This window comes from Pongo abelii, chromosome 2 (assembly GCF_028885655.2).
Source record: "Pongo abelii isolate AG06213 chromosome 2, NHGRI_mPonAbe1-v2.0_pri, whole genome shotgun sequence".
Classification (NCBI taxonomy): Eukaryota; Metazoa; Chordata; class Mammalia; order Primates; family Hominidae; genus Pongo; species Pongo abelii.
The window spans coordinates 5,643,180-5,656,608 of record NC_085928.1 but is presented as its reverse complement, the minus strand read 5'-3'; the positions used below and the strand labels follow the sequence as shown (position 1 = coordinate 5,656,608).

At 54.9% G+C, this 13,429-nt stretch overlaps 1 protein-coding gene across 9 annotated transcripts in view; it reads left to right on the top strand.

The window, feature by feature from the left end:
• Positions 1–13,429, top strand: part of IQSEC1 (IQ motif and Sec7 domain ArfGEF 1) — a 397,805-nt gene that overhangs the window by 272,488 nt on the left and 111,888 nt on the right. The window contains exon 1 of one of the 9 annotated variants that reach the window (XM_054551252.2): positions 3,365–3,489. The exons of the other annotated variants lie outside the window; for them this stretch is intronic. The gene's annotated coding sequence lies outside the window, so the exon portion shown is untranslated. Of the gene's footprint in view, positions 1–3,364; positions 3,490–13,429 lie in introns of those variants that run through there. 9 annotated transcript variants of the gene reach the window in all.

Genomic DNA, 13,429 nt, shown 5'->3' with positions numbered 1-13,429 from the left:
GTAGAGTGGGGGGGAGCCATGCCAGCTGGGCGGGCTTCTTGGCAGGTCATCACTGGGTTCTGTTGGCTTGGCATCCAGCAGGGTGCATGGTTGTGGCACCCCCTCCTTGTCCTCTGAGTCTCAGCATGGGGGCTTAGGGGGATAACGTGATGAAGTGGGAAGCACACAGGCTCAGAAATCAGGCCAACCTGAGTTCAAAACTGGGCTCAGCCCCTTCCTACCTTGGATGTGACTTTTAGAGATGTTCTGAAGCTTCCATGAGACGATGCCTGGAAGCCTCCCCCGGCTGCAGTAGGTGCTGCTGAGGCATTGGCTGTTTGTGTAACAGGCCGCCTCCCTGAGCCCCTGTTTCCCCGCCTGTGAGATGTGTGTGGGGATACAGTAGTTCTGGAGGGCAGATGAGACCCTTTAACCAGCTACCCGCCCCTCCCCTCCCTGCGTCTTCCCTGGCTGGCCTTTCTCTGGGCACTCACCTCTGGGCCCCTGGCAGACAAAGGCCTTGCTCTGGGTACAGGGCAGTGCCCTGATAAATCCACAGCCCCTCTCAGGTCAGGCAGGAAGATCACTTTTGCATCTGGCATTATATTGAAAAAGAAAGATCATTTTGTGCCTTGAGAGCCAATGGGGCATTTGAGCCTCTTGATGGGCCAGAGCAGCTCGCTTGGAACACATGGGGCCCAGGGTGCTGGTTGGTAAGGAGTGGGGTGGCCTTGGCTGCCCTGGCCCTGCCCCCCTCTGCCTTCCCACCGTGGCTGCATCTGGGCAGGAGGGCCGTGAACAGCTCAGCTGGCAGCCAGCCTTTGAGAGCTTCCAGGGAGCTTCCTGGACAATTAGCCATCTGATGCCCCTCTGCAGGAGGGCCAGTGGGCGTTCCTCTTGGGACAGAGTGCTCACCACCTCCCAGCCTGGGCCATGCCTAGGCAGCTCTGATGCGAGGACATTTGTTCCCACTTGGAACTGGCACCATCCTTCCTACGGTGCCCGCTGCCACCCACCCACACACTGAAGTGGCCTGGCCCTGTGCTCTGAGCCTCACAACCCATCTGCTCCCCAGCTCTGGACAGCCTGCAGAGACCAGGACTCCCTGAGGCTGAGGAAGGGGTCACCAGCCTCCTCCCCACCCACACCTTCTGGACACACCCTGGCTTGTGCTGTCTATCTCCAGGAAGAGCCCAGAGCTGAGTTTAGGATGGGCAGGAGGTCCTGGGCAGAGCAGAGCAGAGCCGCCACTTCTCTGGCTCTGGTCACTGCCTGGAGCACACATAAATTCCGTCATGGCTGCTTTCCCGTTTCACCCGTGGGCCTCACCATTGCCTCAGCCCTGCCAGCCTCACCTCCCTCTCCTCGGTTTCCATCTCTGCTGGTGACTGCCATCCCCTCTCCCTGCATCGAGTCTTTGTTCAGGGGATGAAGACCTACTCTGTGCCTGACACTGTGCCAGGTGCTAACTATCCATTCCCACATCCAGCCAGCTAGCGCCCACCCTGTGAGGAGCACTGTCCCACAGCACAGAGGAGGACTTGAGTCCAAAGCTTTGCGTTATTGGTTTCCTCACCGGAGTTGTGGGTGAGGCTCTTCTTGGCAAGCACCGCAGGGCAGCACTTGTCGCCGAGAGCTCAGAGCCCAGCAGCAAGGCGGCATGGGCATGAGCCACTCTGACCCATGGGAAGAGGCTTTCTTCTGCTGATCAGCAAGTAGTTTGCTGAGCACCTATTGTTTGCTGGCCCGCGCTAGACCCTGGGGTATAGCACTGAGTGAGGTGGACACTCAGGCCTCCTGGAGCAGATAGATGTTCAGGTGAGAGAGAAATGATAAAGAGAAAATAAACAAATGAAGATGCCTTCAGGCAAGGATCAGTGCCAAGAAAATAAAACAGGGAGGGATGACAGCGTGATCAGGGAGAGGGAGCCACATGGCCTGGGGAGGTCAAGAAGGGCCTCTCCCAGTGGCTGTCAGTGGATGAATAGATAAACACAATGTGGTCTGTCCAAAGTGTGGAATATTATTCAGCCACAAAAAGGAATGAAGTTCTGGCACGTGTTACAGCACAGGTGAACCTTGAGGACATCGTGCTAAGTGAAAGAAGCCAGACACAAAAGACCACAGAGTGTATGGTCCCGTTTCTAGGAAATGTCCAGAACAGGCAAATCTATAGAGACACGAGGTAGGTTTGCGGTGATCCAGGGCTGGGGAGGGGTTCTTTTTGAGTGATGAAAATATTCTAAACATAGATAGTGGTGACAGTTGCACCCCTCTGGGAATATACTATTAATAAAATCATTGAACTATACATTTTAAATGGGCGAGTTGTATGGTGTGTGAATTATATCTTAAAAAGACTGTTTGAAAAGAAAACAAAGACTCGTCTGCGGTGGTGGCCTTGCGTTGAGAGTGACAGGGTGGAGTGAGTTTCTGAGGACCTTGGGGAAGAGCAGGCAGAGAGAGCAGCTGGTGTAAGGACCCTGAGGTCTGTGTGCACCTGCAGGAGGAGCACGGAGGAGGAGGCCGGCAGGAGTCGAGAGGGCAGGAGGAGCAGTCCCCGTGGTGGCAGGGCCAGATCCTGGAGAGGGCTTGAAAGTTGACTGGGGCGGGAGAGCTGTGCTTTCTGTTTTAAAGCTGTCACCCGGGCTGCTGTGAGGAAATGAGACTGTGGAGAGGGAGTGGTGGGGTGTGGGGGGCAGGGAAGTCCGGTTGAGATGTGGCGGCCGGCCACTGTTTAGATGAGAGATGACAATTGAGACCCAAAGAAGGAGACAGACAGACTGACTGGCAGTTGCAGTGGGAATTCAGACAGGGACAGAGCACTCCTGGCGGGGAGGAGGCTTCCTGGAGGAGGGGCCTGGGCCCGGACACTGGCAATGTCAGGATGGGCTGGTGGCGGCTCTCCAGATGGCACCCCTGTGGGGGATGTGGGGGGCCCTGCCTGGCCATGGGGAGACAAGACTGGCCACCCTACCCTGGCACCACCCCTGGGTCCCCTTTGGGCCCAAGATTTTAAGTAAGTAGGGCACCCTCTCTCCAGGGACCCCTGTCACACTGCCTTTATGCTGCTGGCTCCAGCTGGCCCTCCGTGAAAGTGCAGTGCCCATGTGGCCAGAGACCCAGCAGGGGCCCAGCACTCTGAACAAAGCAGCCTGCCTGGAACTTAAGTGGCCCTGAAACATGATCAGCCACCAGAGACTGTCCAGGGAGGTGGTTGTTTTATTTTTTGACTGGGGCCTGCCCAGTGAAGCCATTCAGGTTTGCCAGACCTGGAAGGAGCCCCCTCAGCAGTGCCTGGGGGCCTTTCGGAGGGCAGGTGGGCGGGGGCCCCAGGGTGCCTGGCACCCTCTTCCCTGGGCGTGGTTTCCTGGATGCCGACTGAGCAGGGAGGAAGTCAGACGTCAGGACCTGCTATGGGGATGGACCCACAGCTCATCCCCCGAGGCCGCAGAGGCAGGCCAGGCGCTGGGGTTCCAGGGACACCTCCGCCCCCTCCACTTTGAGACTGTGAGTACCACCCACCTGGCCCGGGGAGGGGACCTCAGCAGCCCTAAGAAACCTGTGAGGGGCTGGCGACCGTCAGGGCAGCCTGCCGTGGTAAGGGTCTTGGGGGCTGTGGTCAGAGTTTTCACTGTTTCTCAGAGCTGTATTCTGTGACGCGTTTCTCACTGCGTGGAATGCACACAGGCCCGCCCTGGGCCCGGGAACACCAGGTGTTTCCCCACAGCCGCAAGGGGAAGTTCTTTAGCTCCCCTGCGCATTAGACCAGCCCCAGGCCCTATTAGGATTGAAAACCAGGGCCCCGCAGCCCACCTGGATGGCTGGGAGTGTTGGGTCGCTGCCTATGGCCCTCACAACCACCCTGAGAAAGATGGACTCTTGACAATGCCCAGTTTACAGCCGAGTAAACTGAGGCCCTCAGAAGTCACACAGAAGTCAGAAGTCCTCAGAGGCCCTCAGAAGTCACACAGTGGCCCAGGGCTCCTGGAGCATATTTGGTGTGTTTCCTTCCCACACTGCTGCCCCCCTCAACCCTATGATGCATAAACTTTGAGCAAATGGAGGTTTATGGCTGAGGGAACACAAGGCTTCCCCAAGCTATGCTGAGGAGACACTGCCTTGCACAAGTCTTCCCTGCCCCAGGCTCCCTGGGGCCATTTCCCATCTGGCAGTAGCCCAGTGTGTGTCCCCCCCAAGAGCCCCTTGACCCACTGACAAGTTCAGTGTCTTTCTGAAATGATCCAGAGTGGAACCTTGAGGATCTGCAGATCCCTGGGGCTGGGAGGGTGTTGGGGGATGTTCCCTGGGTTCTGAGCTGTAACCCCTGAGTCTGACCTCTTGGGGTCCTTGGGCCAACAGCCCCTGGCTCACTGGGGTCATCAGGGAGTTCAACAGATGGGTCAGAGGAAGCTTTTACCGACCCAGCCTCAGGGATCAGCCTGGGAGCTCTCACTCCCAGCGAAGCCTCCCCCACCCCAGCCCTGGCTCTTGGGGGTGGGCAAGACAGATAGCCCTTTCCTTAGGACTGGAGCCCAACCAGTGGCAGATGGAAAAAGTGAGGCCCAGTGATAAGGAAGCAATGGGCACCTTCACCCCTGCCCCCACACTGCAGACAGAAGGCTGCTCAGTGCCCTGAGGGGTCAGTCACTCTGTCTCAAATCCCAGCTCCCCAGTGTGCCCCAGCCATGTGACATGGGACAGATGTCCCAACATCTTTGGGCCTGGGTTTCCATATAACCCACGGCGAAAGTCCTCCCTTCCGGGGTTGTTGTGAGGCTTAGATGGGGAAGCAGGCCTCTGTGGGGAATCTCCCTGTGGGCGTAGGTGACTCTGGGTTCCCATCTCACTGAGAGATTTACCAGGGCACAGTGCCCCTCAGCCTGGTTAGGGGAGGCTTGATGACCCCAGTGAGCCAGGGGCTGTTGGCCCAAGGACCCCAAGAGGTCAGGTTCAGGGGTTACAGCTCAGAGCCTAGGGCTCTGGCCTCCAGCTCAGCTACCTCCAGCAGCGACCTGCCTTTGTTGGGCGCCAGGGCTCAAGCTGGGGAGCCTGGCCAGGTGGCTGCCCACACCTGTGTTCAAGGCCCATTTCGGTCCAGCCCAGCAGAGGCACAGGGCAGAGCAGGGACCCTGCTGCCTGCCTGGGGACCTCAGGGGAGCCCATCCTGAGGCCTCATGTCCTCACCTGTGAAATGGCCAGGAGTAACCAGGAGCCTTTAAGCACTCCATGACTCTGTGCAGAGTTTCATGCACATCATTCATTTGTTAATTCAGTCATTCAACAAACATTTATCAGGCACCTACTGTGTGCCAAGCACTGTCTTGTCTCTGAGAGTACAAAGGTGATAAACCAGATAAACCATCCCTGCCCTTCTTGGTGTTGGGGAGTCAAGCAATATATGACTAATGCAATGTATGCATGACAGGTCATGGGGGTGACATGTTCTGTGAAGGCGAGTAGGGCAGAGGAAGGAGATAGGCGCAAGGAGAGGTAAGCGGTTGGTTGTATTTTATTTTAACGGACACATGTCACCTATTAGAAGATACCTGTAGGCCATCAGGCAGCTGAGGGCGGGTTGGAGGGTCCACACTGTGGCCTTCATTCCCTGAGTCCCTTGAGGGCTAGGCCAGTGTGAGCTGTTCTCTGACCTACACGCAAGGGTGAGCTCATTAGCCCCATCTGATGGACTTGCAAACCAATGCCCAGAAATCCCAACCAGTGTAACTCCAGTGGCTTCTGGGAAAGAGGTGAGGGGACTCCGCCGGCAGAGTGGGTATCTGGACTGTACTCAGCGTGTGGGAGCATTGAAGTGGCTATCAGCTGGGCCTGGGGTGTGGTCAGGCTGTGGTTAAGAGCCCAGACCTTGGGAGGCCAAGGCGGGCGGATCACTTGAGGTCAGGAGATAGAGACCAGCCTGACCAATATGGTGAAACCCCATCTCTACTAAAAATACAAAAATTAGCCGGGCGTGGTGGCGCATGCCTGTAATCCCAGCTACTTGGGAGGCTGAGGCAGGAGAATCGCTTGAACCTGGGAGGCAGAGGTTGCAGGGAGCCTAGGTCGTGCCACTGCATTCCAGACTTGGAGACAGAGCAAAACTGTCTCAAAAAAAAAAAAAGCCCAGACTTTGGTGGGAATTTCTCTTCCGCTGCTTTCGTAGCTGTGTGACTTTGGGTGTGTCGGGTCCCATCTCTGAGCTTCACTTGGTCAGTGAGGGCTGTCTTAGTTGCAAGTGACAGAAAATCCAAACCTAACAGGCATAAGCAGAAAAGGGGTTTCATTGCCTCCTGGAACTGAAAAGTCTAGAGGGTAACTAGCTTCGGGAATGGCGAAATCGCAGTGTTCATGTATGGATTTGAACTTTTCAACTCTTACCTCTGCTTTCCTTCCTATTGTCTTCACTGTGAGGCAGGCCCTCTCCATGTGGGCATCCCTGGCTCTGTGCCTGGCATGTAGCAAGTGCTCAGAAAACATTAGGCATTTCCTTTCATTCGGTCGTCACCAGCCCTGTGACAGGCCAGCTGCAGGGCCCAGGCTGTGGTGAGCAACACATCGTTTCTGTCTTGGGGATGTTCACAGTGCTCTGTGCGAGAAGGGACTAGAAAAAGAGGAAATGACTACACAGGGCACTCAGGGCTGAGAAGGGGGTGAGCTCTGAGGCCTGTGGGAGCCCAGAGGAGGGACACTGGAGTTTTTATCTGGAGGGGTTCCCCGAAGGCTTCCTGGAGGAGGTGGCAGATGAGCTAGATTTTAGGAGCAATGGAGGAGATGGCCTGGCAAATGGCAACTGAGGGAGCAGAGGCCTAGGGTCGGGTTCAGGACTCATACACAGTGGAGCTGACCTGGCTGTGCTAGGTTCTTGGAAGTCCTGGCTGAACTCAGAGAACTGGTTCTTGGGCCATGCCGGGCGTGCAGGCAAGTAGGCCTGCATGTGGGTGAAAGGTAGCCCCAGCAGCAAGGCTGTAAGGAAAAGAGAGAATGAGCACTTAGTGAACACCTACTGTGTGCCACACACCCTCCATATGTTGCCTCATTCTGGCCACTCCACAGCTTCCGGTGGTGTCTCATGCCCACTTTGCAGAGAATGAGCCACAGGTTCTGATCAGGTGCTGGAACAAACCACCCTTCTAAGTGAGTCCAGGAAACCATTTCCCCCACGAACTTAGAATTTGAGACTCACTCATTGGCCAGGCTCAATGGCCTCTGTTCTGCCATCAAGAGGCTGCTGGGATGTTACCCATGGCAGGGATAGATGGGGAAGTCACCGTATTCAAAACAGTCATGTGTTGAAACACCTCCCCAGCCTCTGATCTACCGGTAGTGGCAGCGGAAGCAAATACAGCAAATCTGAAACCCGATGCCTACAGAATAGGGTTGTGAAATGTGACGCCAGAGGCCCCCACACAGAAGTGGGTGTGGACGGCCACCTGCCTGTGAGCAACCAGGGGAAGCCAGCTTGGTGCTGAGTTTACACAGTGAATGTTAAAAAGACTTCGAAGCTGGCCCCAGTGTATTCGCACACAGTTGAGAAAGGCCAGGGAGGATAACAAGGGCTAGAATATAGGGTCAGCTCCCTACAGTTGCTGTAACCCCCTGGGCAGCTCCCTTTACTTCTCTGAGCTTCAGTGACCTCCTCAGTAAGTGAGGATAACATTTCCCAGAGTGAGGATTAAATAACATTATGCATGGACATGCCCATAGGCAGTGACCTAGCAATGGCTCAATGAGTGTCAGTGATGATTATCCCCAAGTAAAATAAATTTGAATTTAAAATTTTAAAAATGGTCATTTTTGCATCCATGGTCTTGAGCCAAATGGGAAATGGTTTGGTTCAGCCTCTAAGCCCCTGCGGGTAGGCACTGGGTCTTTCAGCCCTGTGTCTGCTGGTACGCCTGGGGCTCAGGAAATGCACATGGTGTGTTAAAACCAAGTTTGAATTTGTCAAATCCCAAGTCAATCCAGGATGTTCATTTCTTAAATGATACAGTGAGACAAAGTTTTTTGAAGAGGAAAAAGAAAAAAAAAGTGAATTTCACTCTGGGGAAATAAGCAGAGTGATGGGAAGCTGGAGGTAGATGCCACTGACACTCAGAGTGGTGGAGGAAGTGTGGGGAGGCTTCCAGGAGGAGGCCTCTAGTGAGCAGGCACTGGTCAAGTGGGGAGTGGAGGAGAGTTTGGGTAGAAACTGTAGGTCGAGTCTTCAAGGTGTGTTTGGGAAACAGCAGTCTTGAGTGATACCTGTCTGGGAGGGATAAGGGCCAGAGTTCAGGACAAAAAGGAAGGCAAGTGGTCACAGAGCCCAGGGTGCTGGCCTCTCCCTGCAGGCACGGAGGAGCCGCCAGGAGCTTTTGAGCAGGGAGTTTTATTAACCAGTATTTGTTTGGTTGATTAAAAAAAAAAGAGGCACCACAGACTGGCTTGACTGGCTTAAGGCAAAGGCTGAATTTATTGCCTTCCGTTTCTGAAACAGACAGGGCTTCAGGTACAGTTGGATTCGGGGGCTCAAACCATGACTCCAGACACCGGCCTCTTTTTCTCTTCTTCCATCTCTTTGACTTCATTCCCAGACAGCCTTTCTGCCCAGATGGCCCCAACAGCTCCAGGTCGACATTTCTCATATCTGGGCAGAATCGACTCTCCATGCTTAGGTTAGACCACATACCATCCCTGGACCAGTCACTTGAGCAGTGGGGATGAACTACTCTCTCTGATAGACCAAGCTTGGTACTGCATTCAGCCCTGGAGGTAGCTGACCCAAATTAGATGGACTGGGAATGGAGGATTGGGTTCCCTAAAGAAAATTGGGGTGTCTTACCAGAAGTGAGAATGGAGGCTGGTCAGGCAGAAACATCCTGCATCCATCACTGCGACCTGCTAAGACTTGTGGGCTGGTCATTCCACCACTGTGACCTGAGCCATGTGTTCTGCCATGCATCATCCCTTCGGGTCAGCCCCATGAGGTAGAGTTTGTTATGATCCCTATTTTGCAGATGAGAAAACTGAGGCTTAGGGAGACACAGTCACTTGCCGAAGGTCACACTGTTAGCAAATGTCATCAAATCCCAAATCAGCTTGACCTGAAGCCCAGAATCTTAACCACATGCTCCACTGCCTTACAGCAATCAGCAAAGAGTTTGAAGAGGATGCCTAGGGAGCTTGGATGGAGGACAGGCTGGCAGAGGAGACTGGAGGCAGAGGATGGGAGTAGGAGGCAGGTGCCACACTGGCAGAGAGGAGGGATCCTAAGACATAGAGCTGTGGTGTGCTAAAGCCTGGCTCTCAATGCACTGTCAGCTTCACTTTTGTTGTTGTTTCCTTATATAGATAAGATATCTGATAAAATATCTAATCAGGAAAGTACATACACACACACACACACACACACACACACACACACACACATATATACACACATACGAATTATTATGCCTACTGGTTTCTGCTTGGGGTGATCTTGGCAGGAGGAGGTGAGGGATGAGGGTCCTGAGCCTGGAAGTTGGAGTTATACTTGGGCTGCGGGCATCTGGGGCATTTCCGGGGGAGTTTCCCCAGGAAGTGGTCAAAGGGAGTTGGCCGCCCACCTGGCTCAGGGCCAGGGCGGAGAGCAGGCAGGATGGGGAAACAGCCACTCTGCACTTCCCTTTTCAGCCCTAAGGCTTCTCAGGCAAGGTCCCGCCTCCCTGATGACATTACACCATGTCAGAAATCAGCCTGCCCACATCCTCATGGCACAAAGGGGAAATCAAGGCAGCAGGCCACTTTAGCTTCACCGCCACCACATGGAGAGGTGTGGCAGTCCGGGCACCCGTCCTGGATTGGCTGTCGCCACACTGTGTGACCTAAGGCGAGTCACCAGGCCTCTCTGGGCCTCAGTTTGACATCTTTAAAATAGACCTATGAAGACAGAGCAAGCACATGAACAAACCTTTGCAAATAACCTGACCCAGTGCCAGGCACTTCACGGGCTGTCAGGATTCCTTCCCTGTGTGGTGATCTCTCGGAATCACAGCCTTGGAATTCTGGAGGAGAGAAGGGCTGTCGATCTCAGAAAGCCAGGCCAAGACCCAGCTCTGCAGCGTACAAGCCATGTGGCCTTGCGCAAGTCACTTCACTTCTCTGGGCCTCTGTTGCCTTATCTGGAAAATGGCTTAATAACTACCCCCTCATGCATGAATGAGAGGGTTAACTGAAAGCCTAGCCCGTGGGATGGGGTTTGCCAGCATGTCTGGTTCCCACTGGGTTAGCTAGATATCCCCTCCTCTGTGAGCTCCCCTTCCTGCCCTGGAGCCGGATCAAGAGCGTTGTTCTATCAATAATTCAACCAACTAATATCGACTGTGTGCCCAGCACCGCTCAAAGCAGTGAGGACACCAGCGTGAGACCCCCTCCCTCACAGAGCTGGCATTTGGGGGTTGGGGGAGGCAGACAGGTGACAAGTAAACACACAAACGAGCATTTCCAACATCACAGTCAGGAAAACGAAGCAGGAGGCTGCGGTGGGGAGCAACTTGGCAGTGATCAGTGAGGGCCTCCCTGAGGAGGGGACCTGAGAGCAAGAAGGAGGTGGCCAGCAAAGATGGGGGCCGGCCTGGCGGCAGAGGGAAGAGGAATATGAACAGCCCCCTGGGGATTCAGGCTCAAAGGACAGAGGGTTTGGAGACTAATGGCAGCACTCTCAGAGAGGACGTCTGGCTAGGCGTGGACAGTGGACAGCCTGATGGTCGCTGGTGGAGGATGCTTACCTTATACTCTAAACATTTGCTGGAGGGAGGGTCAGCTGAGGCTCACCTCTGAGCTTCAACATGGGAAGGAGAGGTGTCCAGCTTGGCCTCAGACCCCAGACGGAGGGTGACAAGGTGGTGATGGTAGTGGACGGACATAGCCAGGAGAGGCAGCTAGGTTCAGTCCTGAACTTCAGAACCGCCAAGAAGTACCTAAGTAAGCCCGTTTCATCTTCAGGTACAGACACTCAGAAGGCCAGGCACCCGGCCCCTCCCTGGGGCTCCTGGGGTGGGCTTATGGAAGGGTAGTTCCTCTGCTCTCTCACCTGGTTTCCTAGAGGAGTGCAGGCTTAGAAGGTCAGAGCTGCAAGGACTTTGAGAAATCATCAAGCTCTCCTCCCACAGGACGGGGGATTCTGTGACCTTGGTCCGGGGAAGGGTGGGCTCCACTGGCAAGCTGGACGTGCTGGGGGCTCTGGACTCTGGGGCGGGGTACGGGTGGGCCCCAGAGACAGGGAGGGATGGCTGGGCTCAGCCCCAAACTTCCAACAGCCAAGAATTACATTTCATCTGCAAGCACAGAAACCGCAGAGATAAGCAGACCCAGAAGTGAGGGGTGGGTGGCCTGCGGAGGCTTTCGAGCGGCAGCAAAGAAAACGGGATGTTTTTCAAGTACAAAATGGGTGATAAGCTCTAATGTGTGTATGAGTATGGTCCCAACTATGATCTCATTCCATTCTCACAATAAATCCTGTCCAACAGGAATATCTGCCCTATCTTGCAGAGGGGGAAACTGAGGCAAGCCAAGTGACTCGCGCAAGTTCCTTGCCAGCCAGAAAGTGGCAGCATCAGAATTGAGACCTAGAACCTAGCTTTCCTTAGAGACATGGAGGGTGGACTGGTGCAGTGGATGGGGCAGGTAGAGAGCTAGGCTGGCCTCTGCCCTCCTCCCAGGGGCAGCTGGGCCCACAGCTGGCGTCCCCACTACTCAGTTCTCTGGATGTTTAGAACGGCCGACAGGCCAGTTACAGAGCCGGCCCCACCTGCTGTGTCTGGATCCCGCATACCAGCTGGAGACAGAGTCCTTGCTGCAGCTCCCCTGACCGTCTTCCTAGGGGTTCTGTCCCCCCACCCTAACTGCCTTGGGCTTTGTCTACATGAAGACATGTGATTCCCTCCCGACAGTCTCATGCAGCCCCCGCCAGCTTCCTCTCCTGCACTCCACCCTTGTGAATTAGGGTCACCCCTACCACTGCAAGGATGGGGGCCAAAAAGACCTGCAGGAGGACAAAGCCTAGCAAAACTGACTTTGGACAAGTGTCTCCTGCTCCTGAATCTTGTTTCCTCATCTATAAAACGGGGAGAGAGATCCCGCCGGTAGCAGGGCTTTGTGATTTTGACTGCAAACGTGTCAGGAGAGGCCAGGCTGCAGGGGTTCCGCCAATCAGAGCCCGGCCCAGAGCACAGACCCCAGGCATCTCCCAAAGACGGCTCCACGTGGGTCTCTGGGCTCCACATGGGTCTCTGCTCTGTTTAAAAGGTAGAGTTCCCCAGCAGCCTGTGGACTCTGCTCATGCCCCTGCCCCTGGGCCCAGGCAGTGCTTCGGGGTGTGCTGCTGCCTCCTGGGGCCGTGGGTGGGCCCTGAACTGCAACACCAGCTGGCAGTCTCTGGAGTGGGGGCTGTGTGCGCGGGTGTTTCAGTTAGATTTTGCTGTGTAACAAACTACACAGAACATAGTGTCTTAAAACACGTGACTGTGTGTTTGGAAGATCTGGGCAGTTGTGCTGGTTGCCCTTGGCTATGCTCAGCTGGGCTGGAAGTTCCAAGAAGGCCCCACTCCCATGTCTGCCAGTGGATGCTGCCTGTTGGCCAGGCAGCTCAGGCCCCTCCACATGCCCCCACCACAATGGTAGACCAGCCTCCTCACATGGGGGTCCCCTTAGTTCCCTCCACATGGCCCCCACAATGGCAGACAAGCCTCTCACACTGGGGTCCCTTCAGTTCCCTCCACGTGCCCCAGTCACACCTTCCACATGGCATCTGAGGCTGCACTCCTAGAGTGAACCAGAAGCCGCGAGGCCTCTTGAGGCACAGCCATCACCTCTGCCACCTTCTCCTGAAAGGAAAGTCATATGCCCAAGGGGAGGGGAAGTAGCCCCCAGCTCAGGTGGGAGGAGGGGGCTACCCAGGAGAGGCCTGGGTACCAGGATGGGAAGAATTTGTGGTCATATTTGGCAATCACAGAATATGTATCATTAGGATTTTGCTGGGCTGTTATTTCACACAGGTTGGGGTGAGGGGAGTAAACTCTAAAGTCATTATATACAAAATCAAAAAGTTACTGTCATAAAATTCCCCTTGAAGAGCCCTTAAGTTGCTCATATCGGACAGAGTACCTGGTTTTGTGTGCACTGCTCTGGGCAGTGGCACTCTGTGTGCTGTGATGTGTGCAAATGCCTGGACTGGACCAGGGAGGGAACTGAGGCTTGTCCAGACACTGCAGCCTTTGCCCTGCAAGGGGGACCCTCAAATCCTTGCTGATAAGGGACAGGGAGCTAAGCTGGCTGGCTCACCTTCAGGGCCGTTTCCATTCCCCATCCCTACGAAGCCTCCAGAGCCAGGCTGCCCACAGCAGTAGCCACCAGCTATAGGGGGCTATTTAAATGTTTGCTGATTACAATTCACAAAATGAAAAACTCAGTCTCCATCACCCCAGCCACGTCC